This window comes from Molothrus aeneus, chromosome 2, assembly GCF_037042795.1.
Source record: "Molothrus aeneus isolate 106 chromosome 2, BPBGC_Maene_1.0, whole genome shotgun sequence".
NCBI lineage: Eukaryota > Metazoa > Chordata > Aves > Passeriformes > Icteridae > Molothrus > Molothrus aeneus.
In genome coordinates this window covers 33177003-33195001 of record NC_089647.1, presented here as the reverse complement: position 1 = coordinate 33195001, position 17999 = coordinate 33177003, and the positions used below count along the sequence as shown (strand labels likewise).

The window sequence follows — 17999 nt, the reverse complement described above, 5'->3', positions numbered from 1 at the left end:
AATGATTTGTCATAAAACCCAGCACTCCTCAGCACCACAACCAGACTGAAACCACAAACCCTAGGGCCCATGGAAGAGCAAGCACAACACCAGGAAAAGGGGTAGAAACTAAAAAGTATGAGCATAACTATTGGAACTGATTATTTTTTTCAAAACAGTTACATCCAGCCTAATAATGATAGAACTTTTATGATTTCAGTTATACCAGCAATGCCTCTACTTCCATTCATCACGTGCTTGCTTCTGGCCATTGCACAAGATTTTATGCATAATAACCCAAACATTAAATACTGCCCTCCAGTCCATTCCTTTGGGAGAAAACTGATACCAGGAATCTGCATCATCTATTGTAAGACCAACTGAGGCTAAAGGATTGATCCTACCTAACTGGTGGACAGGGTCATCTGAGGTATCCTTACCATTATAAGGAGAAGATTTAAGACTGGCTAGATTAGTCACACTAATTATTTCAACATTAGTACTCAGTTACAAATGGCTTTTGCCTTTTATGATTATGATTTATCCCTTCACACACAGAATCCTGACCAAAAAGGACTAATGGAGCATTTCCGTACAAAGAAAAGCAAGGTATCCATCTCATTTTCCCATCCCTGATAGAGGCTGTTTTTCCAAGCTCCCACAAGGATTCAGGCCAGTTCATCAGCCCCAAGGATGACAGCAACAGGGAGAGAAGTCTCACTTCATTGCCTCTCCTCTGAAGTTATCATAAGGATTTCTATACATTCAGCATGGGACTAGAAACTAATAAAGGCAGAAACCATCTTTATGATTAGGGGTATTGACTGTGCTTGTCTAATTACCTTGCTACAAATTCAAAATAGTCCAATAGAGGGTCTCAGTGGAAATTATTTCGCAAGTTACAATACAGATAATTCATTTCTGTAAGTTGCCATTATGAATACTTTCATTTGGGTGGCAGAGAGGAAGGTTAAAAACATACATTTTTTAAAAATAGTCTATTCTTCCTCTAAAGAAGCAGCCCTAAAGCCTAGCTTTAATACAGATATCACAGTGCTGTAAAAATTAACAGAAATAATGGTGTTCCTATTTAACCAAAGCTTTTTACATTTCTAAATTCTGTCCCTCCTTCACTGCCACAAATAAAGCAGTTGCTATGGCACAGTGTGAAACCAAACAGCTCTTTCTCTAGGCCAAGGAGAACAGCCTACCTCCCCAAGAGTAGCAGCTTGTCTTTCAAAGCTGAGTGAAAATAAAGGGAGTTTCACTTCTAAGCTTTGAATTCCCCTGTGAAAACCTGAATAGAAATACATGGAATGCATATAATCTACCACTGGCTGGCAAAGATGCAAAAGGATTTTTCTAGGCCTGTAGGTTATTAAGACAACCCACTCACAAAAACTTCTATCAGTAAATGAGTCACTAACTCTCAACCAGGAGATGAATAACCATTTTAGGGAAGTAACTGTGACCTCAAGAGGCTCTTACTTACTTTGCAGCACAGATGAACTGGGAATTGGAAGAAACAGTACTACCACCTTCAGCAGAAAAACCTCCAAGCAGTGCACAAACACAACTGGATGAAGTCCCACAGTGCAAATATTAGATGCAATTTGCCTCCTATGGCACACTGGAAAAATCACACACAACAGCCACATGTCCTGCTGAAGGCTCAAAACAAGTCAGCAAGGACCCTGAGAACTGACCTAGGAATTACAGGCTCCTGCTCCAGCCACTAAAAAATCAGCAACAAAGGAAGATGAAAGTTTCAGAGTTACCCTGTGGACACAAATATAGCAGCAGGTCACTTTTCCTGCTAGTATGAGCAGGTAGGCACAGGTGTAATCACTACATATAGACCCCCCCTAGATTTCAGTCAGGACTTTTCACCTGGAAAAGCTTCAATATGTGCAAATAAGCTCAAAGTATCCATCCATCTACAGTGCGAGCCACTTCCTCAGGCTTGTGACTAAAGGTGCTCTTCTTTCAGGAGGAATACTTCCAGTGTCTGTCAGACAAGCATTAATGCACAAAAATGATACCCCTTTTTTTTTTAAGAAACTTTAATAATAAATGTTCAACTTTTAAAAATTACATTTTAAGTCAAACATTGGTTTTTTTTTTACAAACTCTTGGAGATCAGGGTTTTAACAACATATAGTGTTTCTTCACTTAAGATGGAACAGCCTATAGACAAAATTGTGACCTGCAGTGCTGTGTATTCAAGATTGCAAGTTCATAAAACTACAAACAGAATTATTTCTTCAATAAAGTGGAAAATCATAAATGGCATGGAACATTAGACTCCTGTATGTCACCACACCAGTCCCTTAAAAGTGAGGAATGTGGCTTCAATGTCTTCACAGCAATTCATGGGCTAGTGTCTCAAATTTTCACTCTGAAAGAAATATGCAGCCTACAAGAATTTAGGTCTGGGAAAGCTGATACACATGCTGAGTGATTCCCTAAAAAATATGGCCTACTAAGAGAGTAGTGATGACTTAGGGAAGTTAGAACTGACTTCTCTAAGGACGTCCATTTGGTACTCTGTCACACGTCAGCTGCATCGTCTCAATATCTGCTTCTACACAGGTCCATCATTCAAATGAATAATGTTCAAGAAGACTTTCTCCCACTTCATGATGGGTTTTTCCTGCTGGTGATGCATTTAAATTGTTTCAGGACCTTATCCAATAGCACACAAGTTTTTCCTCAAGTGGAAGACATTCAGGGACACAAATATACAAGCTGGTCTTCATGTCCACATTCTTTATAGCAGAAGTATTGAGTTCTCCTGGATGTCAAAACGTGCCAGGGTGCAAGTGATGCAGCTGTAGTGGTCAGTAATGGTCCTAGGGTGCAGGCTGATAGCTGAAGTTCAACTCTGAAAAATACCAGATTAGAAGAACCTGTCAAAGAATGAATATGGTAAGGGTCATTCAAAATTAAGCATACAATTTTATTATCTTATGTAAATAAAGCCATTCATTAGGAATTTAACATACTAAAAATACTAAATAGGGACCTTGTCAAACCCATGCACACTCTGTACTTATTCCTGGCCACTAAACTTCAGAAGGTACTGAGATGATCTTGCCTGGTGCTATTGTGACCCTCTATTATCCTATTAGCTGCAATAAGATTTAAGAGAGGATTTAATTGTTCTTTTTTAAACAGTTGTCTTGACTTAGGCAGCCAAAGAATATTAAATGTTTCCTAATTATTCTTCCTTTTTTGATTTTCTTTAATATGGGTTGGAAACACTGCAGCCAGATTCTTACATCCCACCTTCCCAACAAACCACAACTACATGATTTGGGAAGGCTGTCTCTGGAAAACAACCCCTAAAATTATGTGATATTTTGTCACAGCCCAATTTGGAATAAAACCATGGCAGTGCAAATGAGAAAGAGAAGTGGGAACATAATTCTTCTTGAAAACTGAAGGAGTAAAATCTGAGTTTGCTTCAAAGATGACTTTGCAGATTACTGAATCAGTAATCCCTCCTTACTGGCCACATCCAAAACCACTCAAGTAAAATAGGAAACTTGATCAAGTGAATAAATTTCATATTAAAGAGATGAATAATGTTCATTTTCATTAAATGAAAACTTTTGCCCTTTTAAACCAGCTCTTATAAGAAGCAGATCCTTCTCCCTCCTTTTTAGACCTCCAGCAATCATTTGGAAAGCCATATAAAATTTTCTGCATATTGTCCCCTAACCAGTAGACTTTGAAATTAGTGGCATCAGCACAAAAGAGAGAACACCCTTACTTTTTGTTATTGATTGTGAAAGTTCTTCCCATTTAGAATATTCATTTCTCATCCCCACTTAAAGTGCAAGGTTACAGTTACTGCCAAGCCCATGGCCACGTGAAAGCCCATTTGGCAACCTCAGGAATGGGACTGAGCCCTGGGAAGTTCCTGCACAGCTGTGAGAGAAAAGGATGGCAGCCATTACTTTCTCCCATTTTACTTGCACCTCCTTTAATGGAGAAGGATTACAATCTCATCTTTTCTCTGCCTCCTAAATGAGGTCTGGTTTAACAAGTCAGCCAGTTGAGGTACCCGCATGGCACTCGTGCCATGGAAAAAGGGTATTTCTGCCCTAAGAAAGGCAAATAAATGGATGGAGGAGGGAACACATATTGTCTCTCTCAGGTTGTAAGAATTTAAGCACCTGGCTCTGAGACTGAGTGTATTTGACCCAAGATGAATCAAAGTTCTATGCAATGTATTTTCACACACCTGTAGCCATCCCATCCTGCACACTCAACACCTGCTCTGCAAACCTGACAAATCCTAGAAAGGTGGAGGAGATTGGGTGACACCAACATGGCTCCTTTTTGGAAAAACCATCAAACCAACCTGTTGGAAAGTACCCCTTTATTCTAGGACTACAGCCATCTTACTCCAGAACAACTCTTCTAAGCAGAGCTTCCCACAAAACCATGAGAAGAACCACAGATGTCTGTTGCTTCTGTGGGATATGTGGAGAAATCTTGGCCAAATTAACAAAAAGAGTTTTACCATAACATCATTAACACTCTGTTACTGCTAAATTGATCAGCATTGAGCACCCTCAGAAATGCCATTGATGTAATCAATGTCAATGACCAAAAAACCCAAGACAGCACCACAAATAAAATCTCTAAGCTGCCAAATTCACACCACAGTACTTTCCAGAGGAAAGTATACCAAATGTAAGTTACAAGGAAGCTTTTCACCCCTATGAGTTTAGGATTCTACTAAGAATGCCAAGAATTGAATTAAAGGTATAAAAGGTAATCAAACAGGTGAGACAAAGCAAGATTTTTTTCTTATTCAAATTACACTGAATAACAAGCATTATTGAGCAACAACTCAGGATCGAGCACTAGCAACAGAAAAGAAGGGTTTTTTTCAAGCGACCTTTTTTGCATCTCTTTCACACAGTAGCAGGGTCCTAAAACACTTCATCTCATTTGCTCCCATCTCTGTGCTTCTCATTATCCAGCTATCATCCTCACCCTGTGATACAAATGTACTTTCTCAGTACTCTAAGAATCCAGGACAAATTCTAGACTAATCTTGTTTTGCCACAAAATATATCAGACAGTAAGTGGGTTAAGTTTCCATATTCTGCCTTACTGATATCTCTCAGCACTGATTAACAGGAAAAGATTTGAAACAGCAGATCACTTTATAAGACAATTTCATCTTGGGTTTCTCTGCCTGCATATGCCCACTTATTGCCAGTTTGGATTGAGTAGTGTGGACATAAAAGCACTAAAAATTACAAATCAGTCACTAGAAAACCACCATAAGGAAGTGTCTTTGATCAGTGGTCATGAGATCATGACTTTTCTAAAGGTGCCCATGACAGTTTTGCCAATCATCCCTGAAGAAGTATATCCCACCTTCTCTCTCCTTTTCAGTGAAATAGGAAGATGTAAATTCAGCTTGTAAACCCTATCACTGCTCCACTGAGTGTTCAAGATCTGTAGCAAGATCAGTAAACAAATAATAAGAGACAAAATGAAAGAATATGGTTTCCTGGAGCAGATTTTTATAATTCTATAAAGATTAATATTTCACAGATTTCACCTAAGTGGGATGTACCACTGCCTCTTGGAGAATTTACTAATTTTCTCATTTTGCATGGAGAGAGAGAAAAAGAAGACCCAGAGTTAACAGCTTTTACTGAATGAATGTAGAATAAAGCCACCTAGGAGGTGGATTTTAAAACAAAGCCCTAAGGGAAAAGTATAGTGTGCAATTTCTATCAGGAAACATCAAAAGAAAGAAAAAGCAAGAGACACTATAGGAAAGAAATAACCCCAAGGCTTTATGTGTGCATGGTCTGGATGATGAGAAACATTGAAAGAGTGATTACAAAAGAGCCAGTCACAAAATAATCTCATAGCTGTTTGTACTGAACTGTTAATGCAACCTGCTTAGAACAGACAAAAAAAAGGGACACTGCAGGGCACAAACTAATAAGGGACCAAGGCAAAAAATGTATTTCCAATCTGCTTTCACAAGGGGAGAAGGAAAAGATGAAAAGTTGCAAGAGTGAGAGATGAATGTAAAAAATATAGGACTTGAAATTTCAAAGACTTGTGAAGAGACTGCAAATAAAAATACAATACAATGGCAACACCCTCTGACCCATGCATGTACTGATAATCATTGCTCTAAGAAGTACAGGTTAACAATTTAGTTTAATCAGGGACCAAAGAATAATGCAGAGCTCTAGGGAATGAAAAAAAAATTACATTTTTTTTATAATATTAGATATATTCTCCTTGTATTAGTCTGTATTATTCACTAAAGTAAAATATATTTTATTAATCACTTCCAAATTGGTAACTATAATAGATAGGAACCAACAGACATATTTGACATCAATTACTCTTCATAAGTCATAAATAATGAAAGAAAAACAGGGATTCTTCCTGGGGAAAGCTACTAATGCATTGTCTAAAACACAGTGAGAGCAGTGAAAGTGGGTTTGTAAGAAGGTTACACATAACCACTTTGAGTTTCTGTTTCCTGTTAGAACTAAGAAAATATTTAAGCTGTACTCACTGAATATAATTACAGATGCTTTCAAAGATCTTTAAATATTTAACTACCTAATCTTCACAATATCTCTATTAAATAGACATTTCTTTGTACTCCCAATTTACACAAGAGAAACATCTTTTATAGCTTATTTTTTAAAGTGGTTTTGTTTCTTTTATGAAATGCTGGAAACTGAAAAAACCCCCACTGGATAGAGGCCTCTGCAGGTGCAGCTTTGTAGATGCAGACACAAATGAGAAGTTTTCTGCTCTTTGATTACTGCTGCCAGTCAAGCCAATATTCACTACAGGCTTCAAAATGCAGAGGCAATTAAGTAAAAGGACAAAGCCATATCTGCAAATTTCAGCAGAGGCTCCTTCAAAGTTCAGCACGGAGAAGAAGGGCCCTGCACACAACTGCACACCTGGCTGTGCCAAGAGCAGACTTTGCAAGCTCTTGGCACTTCAGCTCCAGCTGAATCTATTGAAGGATTCTGCTTTTCTGAGCCAAATTTCCAAGGCAGAGGGAATGAAAGGAAGGCAACAGGCTTATTTTAAACTTGACATTTCAGCAGAGCAAATCTATAGAATAATTGGAAAGACTTGAAACAAGCATATAATATTTATCCATACATTTTGTCCAAAGAATTGCTGGTTGGTCTAGCAGTACACTGAGAAGCAAAAAGAATACAGAAACAATACAGTCAGATGAATGAACTTGGATGTTCCTAGGGTATATTATTTTTTCACAGAAGAGCTGAAAGATATCACCTGAACCTTAATTAAATTTTTAGAAGTTCCCAAATGAAGAGCAGCTACCAGACAGTGAGAGAGAACAAAATGAGAAAATGAGGTTTCTGCTTAATTGTATTGTGTATTCTACATGGGCATCTGATAAAAGAAGCTGAATCTTAAATAAGGTAACACATAATCATGTTTGTTTTATTAAAAAAAAAAAAAAAGAAATAAACAACCTAGATCCAGAAAAAATTAAACCTAACATTATTTGGTTCATTTTAAGCCACTCCCTAGGACTAGGACAGGACTATTGGGTGACACAGAAACACAGAGCACACACATCACTCATGCACAAGAGTCCCCCATACTACTGAAATAATAACTCTAAGAGTGCAGTATGGTGCAGCCCTTGTGGCAATGGAAATGGTTGTATTGATTTTACTGAGCTGTGGACAGGACAAGCTCAGCATGACTTTGAAACTTAGGATAAAAATCAGTCAACTGGAAAAAAGCAAAAGCCAGGCAGTAATACTCAGGTAATAACAGTACTCACAGAATAAAGTAATACATGGTGATTAAGAGTAAGGAAATGAGACTTTACAGGATGACAGGCAGCAATGCTGCATAAATGCTAGTGAAAGTCATTTGATACATACAAAATTGCAATTCTGCAAGTATTTGACAACAATGAAAATACACGAGAGGAAATATTTGCCAGAATTGTTAACAGTGTTGCAGTTACAGAGGAAAAGATAAAACAAAGCCTGGCCGGATGTTTCCTTCAAAAAACTGCCAGGAAATTTAATTTTAAGAAGGGTACAGTGGATGAAACCACAGGATAAGGTTGCCCAGGACCACTGTTCCAACATTTCTACCATAAGACTGTAAAAGAGGGTTTACTCTGCTTAGGAAACTCTTTTGATGGGTGACCCACTTCTAGTCAAAGAGAATTGTTATGCCCTCACTCTTCATTCCCTGCCTGGACTGCTGACTCATTGTCCAGTGCTACAGAATCCGTGCAGTGAGTGACAGACATATTGTATCAATCCCAGGAGTAGCATTTTTCACCTATTTCATGCTCACATGATTAGGTCAGATAACATTCAGCATTTTTACCCTTCCAAAAAAAAAAGCAGGCATTTTGACTGGCTGACTAATTTTAATTTAGAGCCAGTTCTCTTTGTCAGTGTCATTGAGTAGACAAATCATAGCTCTGAACCAAAAAAAAGCTGGCCTGCTTTGTACTGATGCAAATGACCTTGAGTTACAAGGTTGAACGGGGGTCTGATATCTGCTTGGAACAAAGTGGAAGACCCAGTGATATTTGCTATTATATATATAGGTGTGGAATTATATGTACGAAGAGATTTATGACCCTTGCTACACCAGGAATCTTTGGGCAAGATTTTTGAAGGCACATAAATAATCCACCAATGTGGCAAGTGGGATTTACCAAAGCACATGCAAACTCTAAGAATTCAAATTTTACTAAAAGTCGGCATGTGCAAAAATATTTTATAGATTCTAGGAGATGGCCTCCTGCAGATACAAGTGCCTAAATACCTTTGTCATCTGCAGTGAAGCCCCACGAGGCTGCTGTGAGACAAAACATACCACACCATGATTTCTTGTAAGGCAAAAACATCTGGAAGCTGTAAATATGTAAGATGTCAAGCCTTCGGTCCACAAATCCACCTGAGTTAAGCTGAAATTAGTGGCACCTAGGGACCTATGTATTTTTGTACATCTGGCCTAAAAATTTCATGCCAAAGTTCTTTGTCATAACAAAGTTTAACAAAGTTTTTAGTTTGTTTCTCAGATGTGTGTATCAGGGATGTTAGTCAGTAACTGCTGATGCTGTGTCTAGTGTAGGGACCCTGTGTGGAATCCAGTCTGAACAAGGTTGAGCAGAGACACACCATAACTGGTTCCAGATGCTCTTGGAGTGATGAGATGGTTTCTACACAATGAAGTAGAGAAGAGCTGCCTGAGAGGACAAGGGCAATCAGAGATGACACTCTTCAGATAAGAGGTGGAGTGGATCTATTGGTTTGGCCCAGAGTGAAATGAACTTCATAAAGGACTTGGGTCTGTGCCTCACCCAAATAACCAAAGCTTTTCCAGAATATTTAATCTGAGATTTTTATCCTCTTCTTTCTAAGGGCTTCCAGCAAGGCAAACTAATGGGATTATGACAATTTCTGAATTTGGTCAAGCCTCATCATTGCTGATAGCTCATTACACAGTGGAGCTTCATAAGCAGAAAGTCTTCCCTGTGGTGCAACCATCTTTTCTGAACTTTTCTAGGGGCAATCAGCATCCTTGGGGGTATAAAAGGACAGATTACTTCCAATGTGAATCTGATGTAAAAGCAGGGCCTTTCAGGAGACATAGAAATAACAAATGATTACAGAATGCTCTAAGAAGCAATGGGATATGTCTACTGTTAGCAGTGTCTCCACTCCCAGCTAGAGGACCATTAGCATTCATGAGAGGCTGACTCTGAAAGAATAAAGCATCATCCCAGATGTAAATGATGCTGCTCAAAATCTTTTTTACTGAACTTGTGTTAGGTTAACCTGATTATAACTTTGAGAACTGTTGACTCAGCATAGTTTCTCTAGTTTAACAGGTTCAGGGTCAAAGCCATATGCTCTGATGAGGGTGACATATGCAAAACACTCCCTGTGACATGGTAAAGAAGCACAAATCTGTCTAATGCAGTTTGAAGACAGGCACTGGCAGGCAGTGGTGATCAGCTGGCAAACAGCTCTGTCTCAGGACACACAAGAAAGAAAGTGTGCAAAAGTCAACATATGCCAAATAGAAACATCTTTCTTCCACTAACAGGCTTTAACTATTGAATACAATGAAAAACTGTGGCAATGCAAGGCGCTACTGTGTGGAAGTTATGCAAAGTGCTGACATTTTAAATAGTGGCTAATAGTGTTCTCAGTTGCTTTTAGGAGACGCTAAACAGATGAATTCAAATTTCCCACATGCAAGTTTCATCAGAGAGATTCAAGATCTCTTGAGGAAGATGCTGGCACAAGCTTCATTATATTTTTTTTCAGTCTGTGGTGAATGCCCTGCGTGGCACAGAGAGAATGAGCATGATATATCACTGAAGGGCATTTGAAGAGTGAGAACGCAGCCACTTTGACTTACAATGTACAGAGGGATACATTCAGAATTATAAGTACAAGACTAATAGGTTCACTGAAGATAGGGATGGCTGAAGGGAAGAAAAAGCAATCACAGAAAGCAAAATTCAATAGCAGAGCAGAAGTCTAGTAACTGGTTTGAAAGGAGTTTTGCATCTCTGTGGAGCATGATAATGTCAGTAGAATATCTTCAGTCAGAAAGTGCTTGAAGATAATTAAAGCATTTTCACACTGTTAATGTCCTCTAAATGACTGAAAATGTCAAGGTTGCATCAATTTGAAGCATCCATAACACACATACATACACAGATGCAAAATAAAAAGAAATTATCACATTCCCTGATGCTGCCAAATGTTGAATATTTGGTAAGAAGAGCACAGCGCATACCACAGGAGCAGATCACATCAGTATCAACTGATACAAGTGCAGGCTGCAGAGTTATCTATGCTGAGTAATTCTGCACTCAGGGAAGTTGATCCACATTTATATCACCATAAGAGGAGGCAATAATTTGTTCTTCTATCTCCAGTTACAACCAGACAGTGAAAATATCAGCTCAAAGACACTTACACTGAAAGAATATATTCATAGGCTACACAGGCACAGAGGTAAAACCTGACATCTGTACTTACATCAACATGTAGGGCTGACTTTGAGGTTACTCTCACAGATCCCTCAACAGATGAGCCATTGCACCTGCATCAAGGAGTTACTCAAAAATCACTGAGGTGACACCTAACCAAAGGTCAGGGTGGGCCCTCACAGAAAGCAGGGACAGGGGTCGGGGGACTATAGCTGGCTGATTTCTCCTGATAGAAGTAGATGACATATCCCAGAGACCGAGGAGCAAAGGGATGGATAGAGTTGGACATCTTTTTGTCCATGGAAAGTCAGCAGAGATCCAAGGTCTAAGCTTGGTGGGAACTCAGGCTCAAACCAAGCTATCAGCATCACCACAAAAATGTGGGATAAAGGGAAGGGTCTGGGATGGGCGAGTCCTCAGGAAGTACTGTTTGCTCCACCAGCAATACTGAGAGATCCCTCAGCAATCCTTCACAGAACCCTCTGCATAAGACCAAACTTGGTGTTTAACTGTTCCTTATCTCAGGTAACCACACAACCAAACCAAACCTCTGAAATCTGGCTATCAGTGCTAATAACTGGATTGAAAGCTGGGAGGAAATGTCATTTTTACTATGATTCACAGAATTATAGAATCATTTAGGTTGGAAAAGACCTCTAAGATCATCAAATTCAACTGTAAATCAAAAAGGCAAACAAAAACAGTTGTTACAACTGTAAGTCCTCCCAAAACAGAATGTGTCTGTTATTAAAAAATACATCAACATTTTGCCATCTGATTGAAATAAGAACTAGGTATATTTTAGATTTTGTTTTGTTTCAAATTGCTTCATTTTTTTCTTTCCTTTTCTTGTTATATTAAACCACACCAATATTTCAAGAGTCCTGACTGCTTTCTCTTCCCTTACCTCTCCTGAACAATGTACTGACTGCTACAAATGAAACTATTTCATCCTTTTCATGCTTTGACATTATTATGTTGAATAAAAAAGGATGTTTTCACCAGTTTTATACACAGCATTTTATTTTTTCTTTATGAATGTTACAAAAAATCATGTTAGCACTTCTGAAATTAGATGGCTGTGATTTATTATGGGTTTTCATATCACCTCAGGCCTAAGATACAACTCTGAATTCCAAGTTCAGAGCCCTGTTACTATAATACCTTTCCCCAAAACCACTCCTCACTGTTCCCGTAGCACAGGCTGGTACTCTATCTCCTCAGACATGGCTTTCTTCAAAAATTAACCTTCTCACAGACACAAAAAAATTTCCAAAAGTTATTCTAGAGATAAAAATTTCTTACTTGCAGGCAACCACCACAACACTGCCTGTGGCAGGCAGGTATCATGATGCCTGTTTCACAGTTAGGGAAACTGAGGCATGCATGTCAATGATTTGGCAGTCTGAAAGTTTGTGACAGAATCCAGTCTGACCCATGGAGACAGGTGGAAGCAAGAACCTACAAATTTACTGCAGGCACCCTATTCTGTATGATATGAATGAATATAAATGTAGGAGACAGCCTGGTTCCTTCTCATGGCTGTGAATGTTCCAGCTACTCAGTACAGACTGTGACAAATGGTTACACTGACTTGAAGGAGTCTTGTGAGGAGGCAACACTGAATTTCTTTCTGCAGTTGCAAACAACTTGTGTTACACTGGGGAAAATCCAGTGCATCTTCTGAATGCATTTTACCCATCACAAAAAGTAACAACTCTGAAGTGATATATTAAAAGCAAGTGAGAGTATAAGCCAGAATGATTTACACAAAGAACTCTGTCACAAGCAAATGCAGAACTTGAGTTTTCACTTCTTTTGTGCCTAACTAGGATGGATTTTTCTCTGAAGAGCTGGATAAGGATTTGTAGTAGAAATAACCATGTGTAAAATATAGTCTGGTTCACATCCTTGTCTACCCTGCTGTTGGGGAGGGATAACCTATACTCCTACTCTTCTATTCCTTTTTTATTTTGTGAATAAAAAAACTGACCTTCACTAATTGTTCAAAGCTCTTGGTCATCCCAGCAGCCCAGCCAAACAGGAGCTGCAATGACCCAAAGACCTTCTCAGGACGTCTCATGGTAGTCCCAAGAGACAGCTCCCATTCAGACCCTTTGAGAAAGGACACTGGCATTTCTGAAGCTCAGCCAGTTTCTGGTGGTATCCAAAGCAGATTATCAAACATATCAAGCTACAGAGACCCCCAAAATAACTTAACCATCACAGTATTTGTGCATTTTTAAATAAATGTTTTCACTGAGAAAGAAGCCCTCCCAGAACAAGGAGTTTACAGGTCTTGTACCACTGATTTTGGCAGCATCTGCAGTCAGACAGATTAAACAGCTATTAAATGCCAAGGAAATAATACAACAGTATCCAAAGTGGTCTCAGTAGTTTTCCTAGTTCTCCTTTACATTGAGCTGAGCTGCAAGAATGGAATCCCTAACTTGTCACCAATATTAAAAAAATTACAGGAGGGAAGGTAAGAGTGTCTCAGTGGAGGGGAATACAGTATTGACACTTGAAACAGTCAATGTGGAACAATTTTAATGAAAATTATGAATATTTCTGAGCATTTGATAAAACAGAATATGTATTATTGACCCACTTTTCAAACGGCCTCAGCTCCCTGCAGGGAAACACTTCTGTAAGTGCAGTGTTCAACCTCTTAAAAAGAGGTTATTTCTTCCCACTGTTAATAAAAGAACCCTCAGACAGCCAGCTCAGAGTAGGTCACCGTGGACCTCTAAAATCTGGATCACTGAAGCTCACCCTGCCATTATAACTTCAAAAGACATCAGTTATCACTAAAACTCATAATGTGACTGGCTGATACTATTCTCCTTCACTATCCATCATTATTCCACCCTACCCAAAGGCAGTTAGGCACACATAGATACAATATCTCTTCTTCCCTCTCAGTCTTGACTTTGCAAAATTGTGCTTCCTTTCATATAAAAATAAGAAAAAATCTGAAAAAGACAAATCATCAGCTTGAGATGCTATATACAATCATTCTATGGCCTCTTTACTCCTCCTCTTCTCAGGGACATTTTTCTTCAAAGTTTTAATCAAATCACCTTTCTCTCCTTTGTTTCTGTCCTTTTCTCCTTTGCAATTTTTTTTTTTTTGGCCATGTTTTCTTCTGCTCCTCAGTGGGCTGATTTTGAATTCAATTTCCTCAGGCCACTGCCTTTACCTTTTTGCCCTGTTTTTGTCCTTGAGTTCTTCCTCTCCCCTTCCTTCTGTGATTTCCCAGTACCCTTCCCAGTACCTCTTCCCCAGGACTCTTCCCCCAGTCTTATTTCTGCCTTTTGATATTACATAGGAAAAGAAAGTTTGTAAGGCTTCATTATCCCAAATCTATGATGGTATCCAAGCTATTTAATTACCAGCCAACTGGTCTCAGTGATCTGCACATCTCTGAACCATTTAGGTGTTTATACTAAGCATATTCAACATAGATTGGCAGAATGGTTTGGATGGGAAGGCACCTAAAAGATGACCTAGTTCCAGCCCCCTGCCATAGGCAGGGACACCTTCCACTAGCCCAGGCTGATCAAATATAAAATATTTGCTTACATGGATGGAGACACTCAATCAGAGAGAAGATAATATTCATTAAATCAAGGAACAGCCAGTGTACTGCAGGAGATTAATGCTTGGTCTAAGACATTAAGACCCCTCATTTTTGCTAAATGGCTGAAATATATTGAATGAGTATGAGGAGAAAAGAAGTACATGTGTTGAGGGTAAAGATTAAGCCCATTCAGATCCTTTGAGGGACTTGCTAAAGATCAGCTAATGCTTTCTGCCAGGAATAGGCTCCCTTTGATGCACAAAAACCTGAAATGTAAGACATGCACAGATAAAAGAATTCCTCAGAAGGTGTGCATCAGGAAAGCATTTAGAGCCTCTCTGCAAGATAAAGGCAGACAGAGACCTCTCTGATTTAATCTAGGTATAAGAAGAGGAAGTCTGGTTTTCATTTCTTCACCTCTGTTTGTAAATGGCATTTCTATATAGTCCATTTGGTCTTAAGTAACTAGTTTTATTTTCACATTACACAAGAGCATTCTTCTCCCAAGCATATAGCCTGAGGCACTGGGATATCTTCAGTGCTATAGGAGATAAACAAGTACTTATCTTAAAATTATATTGCAAGCAGGAAGGCTCTTTGACATGCAAAAAGACAGTAACAGAGCACAGCTAAAACAGAAGAGTCTTATATGAACTTTGTAATACTGTCCCTATAGACTCTTTGCATCACAAGCCTCCTCATCATGTATCTCAGTCCCATTTCAAGACTTTCCAAACTCCCATGACTTTCTAGCAAAGCCTGGAAGAGCCACTGAAATCTTCATGTCACTCTTCCCACTGCACACAGATGGTTTTGTTTGATTACTCAGAATGTGACCCTTCTCTTGTACAGGCTAAATCCTCTACAAAGAGCAGTGAAGTCCCTCCACAATGACAGTCAGCTACATCTGGAAATACAGAAGAGTATGAGGAGTGCCCAGCTGTGTACTTGATTCACACTCACCTCTATCAACCCACTTTGAGCAGAAATTCAGCTGGGAAACCAGTAAAGACGGAGATGTGCCTATATGGAGGTACATCCAGAAAATGCCAGCCTTACATTTCAGAAAAGAATTTAAGAAACAGTTGCTGGATAACTGGGTAAGTGACTTGTAGATAAGTGTCAATACAGACATCTCAAGGACAACAGATTCCTGGCCACAGAGAATCTTGTGAGAAGTCAACAAGAAGAGACCAGAGAAGAGTTCCACCTTCTTTGGCCTCTAGGGAAAACATTTTGTTGTCCCACACCTTTAGTAATTCAGAATCCAAATGAGATCAAGCTTTATTTTCAGTGTTGATGGCAGCATGTTAAGGATGACAGAATCATTGATTTCTCAACAATACATGTTTTCTGTTAGATTAAAAGCAGTTGTTTCTTCTTAAGAGGAAGATAAGGTTTGGTAGTTATTAAACTTGTAGCAAGAAAAACAGAAAAGGATACAGCACCAAAAGAGGAAAATAATTTCTTCAGGTATAATGAACATTAAATTAGAAGTTTAATGATCCAGTGTAATAATTCTCTGAATTCAAGAAAGGCATGTGGTATCCAGCTGGCCAAGAGGAATTTTGACTACATGCCACCACAAATGTAGACTCTCATTTAATGTCTGTGAAACCAGACCAAAACGCAAACACGAATTTCACATCAGCCAAGTGCAAAGCACTTATTTGGTTTTAGGTCCTTGACTTGATTTTTCACAGGTTGCAGCTGACAATCAGATGCCTTTCCAATCAAAATGTGACCTTATTCTCTGCTCAATCTGGTCCTGAGTCAATGACCACTGAGAGGCTGAAACTTCATCCAATTTCTGGATTTCTGCTGTAAATGAACGGTAACTGAGATTCAGTAATTGGAAGGAAAAGGCCTTGTACCTCAACAGAGAAGGAAAATGCTCTGGCCCCATAAAAACTGCCATTTGATTAAATCAATAAAATTACAGCAGAAGAAACTTCAAGATTGGTGAATATATGAGATCACCAAATCACAGATTAAATCTGCATTTTTTTGCTTTTTGTGTGATTTTTTTAACAGATTCCTAATCTATGAAAATAAAACGTGGATGCAAATTTCCCATGGCATGTGTTCTGTCTGTTCATACTGAGAACACAAAGTAACTTTAAAGGATACCTGTCGCAGACATCTTTCATGAAAAATCCCTTCTTAGGATTTTTCCTTGTGAGAAGCTGCAGTTCAGCAACCAAAAGTAAACAATGGTTATCTGCTGCTGTGGAATGCAACAGGTAGACCCGTGATTGGTCTCCTGTGGGTGTTTGGATTTACTGACCACTCATGGCAGAGCTGGCTCTTGCTCTCTGTCTGAGACACAGATCTTTGTTATTCATTCTTTTCTATTCTTAGCTTAGCTAGCTTCTGAAGGAACCTTTTCCTTTCTATTGCTTTTTAGTATAGTCTTAATGTAACATATATCATAAAATAATAAATCAAACCTTCTGATCATAGAGTCAACATTCTCGTCTCTTCTTCATCCTGAAAACCCTTGTGACCACAGTCACAGATACCTTCTTTGTGGCTCATAATGCATTGCCATATGAGAGGACTGTTGCCCCCATCAAGAATGAGATGTCCCTATTAGTCTTCTCAGACTCTAACTTTCAATTTGTTCTCTTCACTTTCAGAGAGCTGAAAAAGAAAAGAAAGGAATATTAAGTCTTCTGCTTCATAATAGCCTTCACAAAGCTATCTTTCTTAGACTGTATTACAGCCTTTCCTTCATTTAATAAATTCATAACAATTGGCAGCCACAAATAACTGTGCTTCAGTGTCATTACAAAATAAAAAGCAGTAACACTGTTTATTAAGAAAATACTGTGCAACTTAGTAAAGGGATATACTTACCATGAGCTTAAGTTTGTAGATGGAGAAATGTCCTTGATCCCTGTGACATGGGCCAGGTGGATGAGACTGGCTAATCTTTTGGGTATCCAAGGACATCACATGCAAGAGCCACTGGCAGTGAAGTGTGGGAGGTAGTTCCATGTCTGGTTGCTTTCTTTTTGAAGCTATCTTGAAAATGGAGAGATTTCTTTTGCTTTTTTATCATCATCTTGCAAAAGGCACAGATGCAACTTTTGGCATGATTTCCCTTTCAGGGTATTGTTCTTTTAATGTAAGTACGAATTTTGGATGTCTTTTCTTTCTCCTGTCCTTTTAGGTTTACTTAATCTAATTGCCAGAAGCAGACAAGAGTAATGAAAGGAAGAGCAATACTGCTTCTTATTTTCCAGAATTTTTCTATTCTGCTTTTCCATGTTCATTCTCTAGCTTTCTCCATGAAACTCATTTTTCAGCTAAAGACAGGTTGTTTGCAAACAAAGACACTTACATGACATATTTCCAAACAATATCTTGAACGTTAGAACTAACTAACCCCAGAGAAATTCC

General features: G+C 38.7%; 1 protein-coding gene and 1 long non-coding RNA gene across 8 annotated transcripts in view; both read right to left on the bottom strand.

Annotated features, from left to right (window-relative positions):
- DLG2 (discs large MAGUK scaffold protein 2) overlaps positions 1–17999 on the bottom strand; it is a 988724-nt gene that overhangs the window by 925828 nt on the left and 44897 nt on the right. The gene's annotated exons all lie outside the window — the stretch shown is intronic.
- Positions 2033–17881, bottom strand: LOC136571717 (uncharacterized). Its single transcript, XR_010785725.1, has 3 exons — positions 17454–17881; positions 17045–17237; positions 2033–2863 (listed from the first exon to the last, which is right to left on the bottom strand). It is a non-coding gene; the product is annotated as an uncharacterized lncRNA (long non-coding RNA).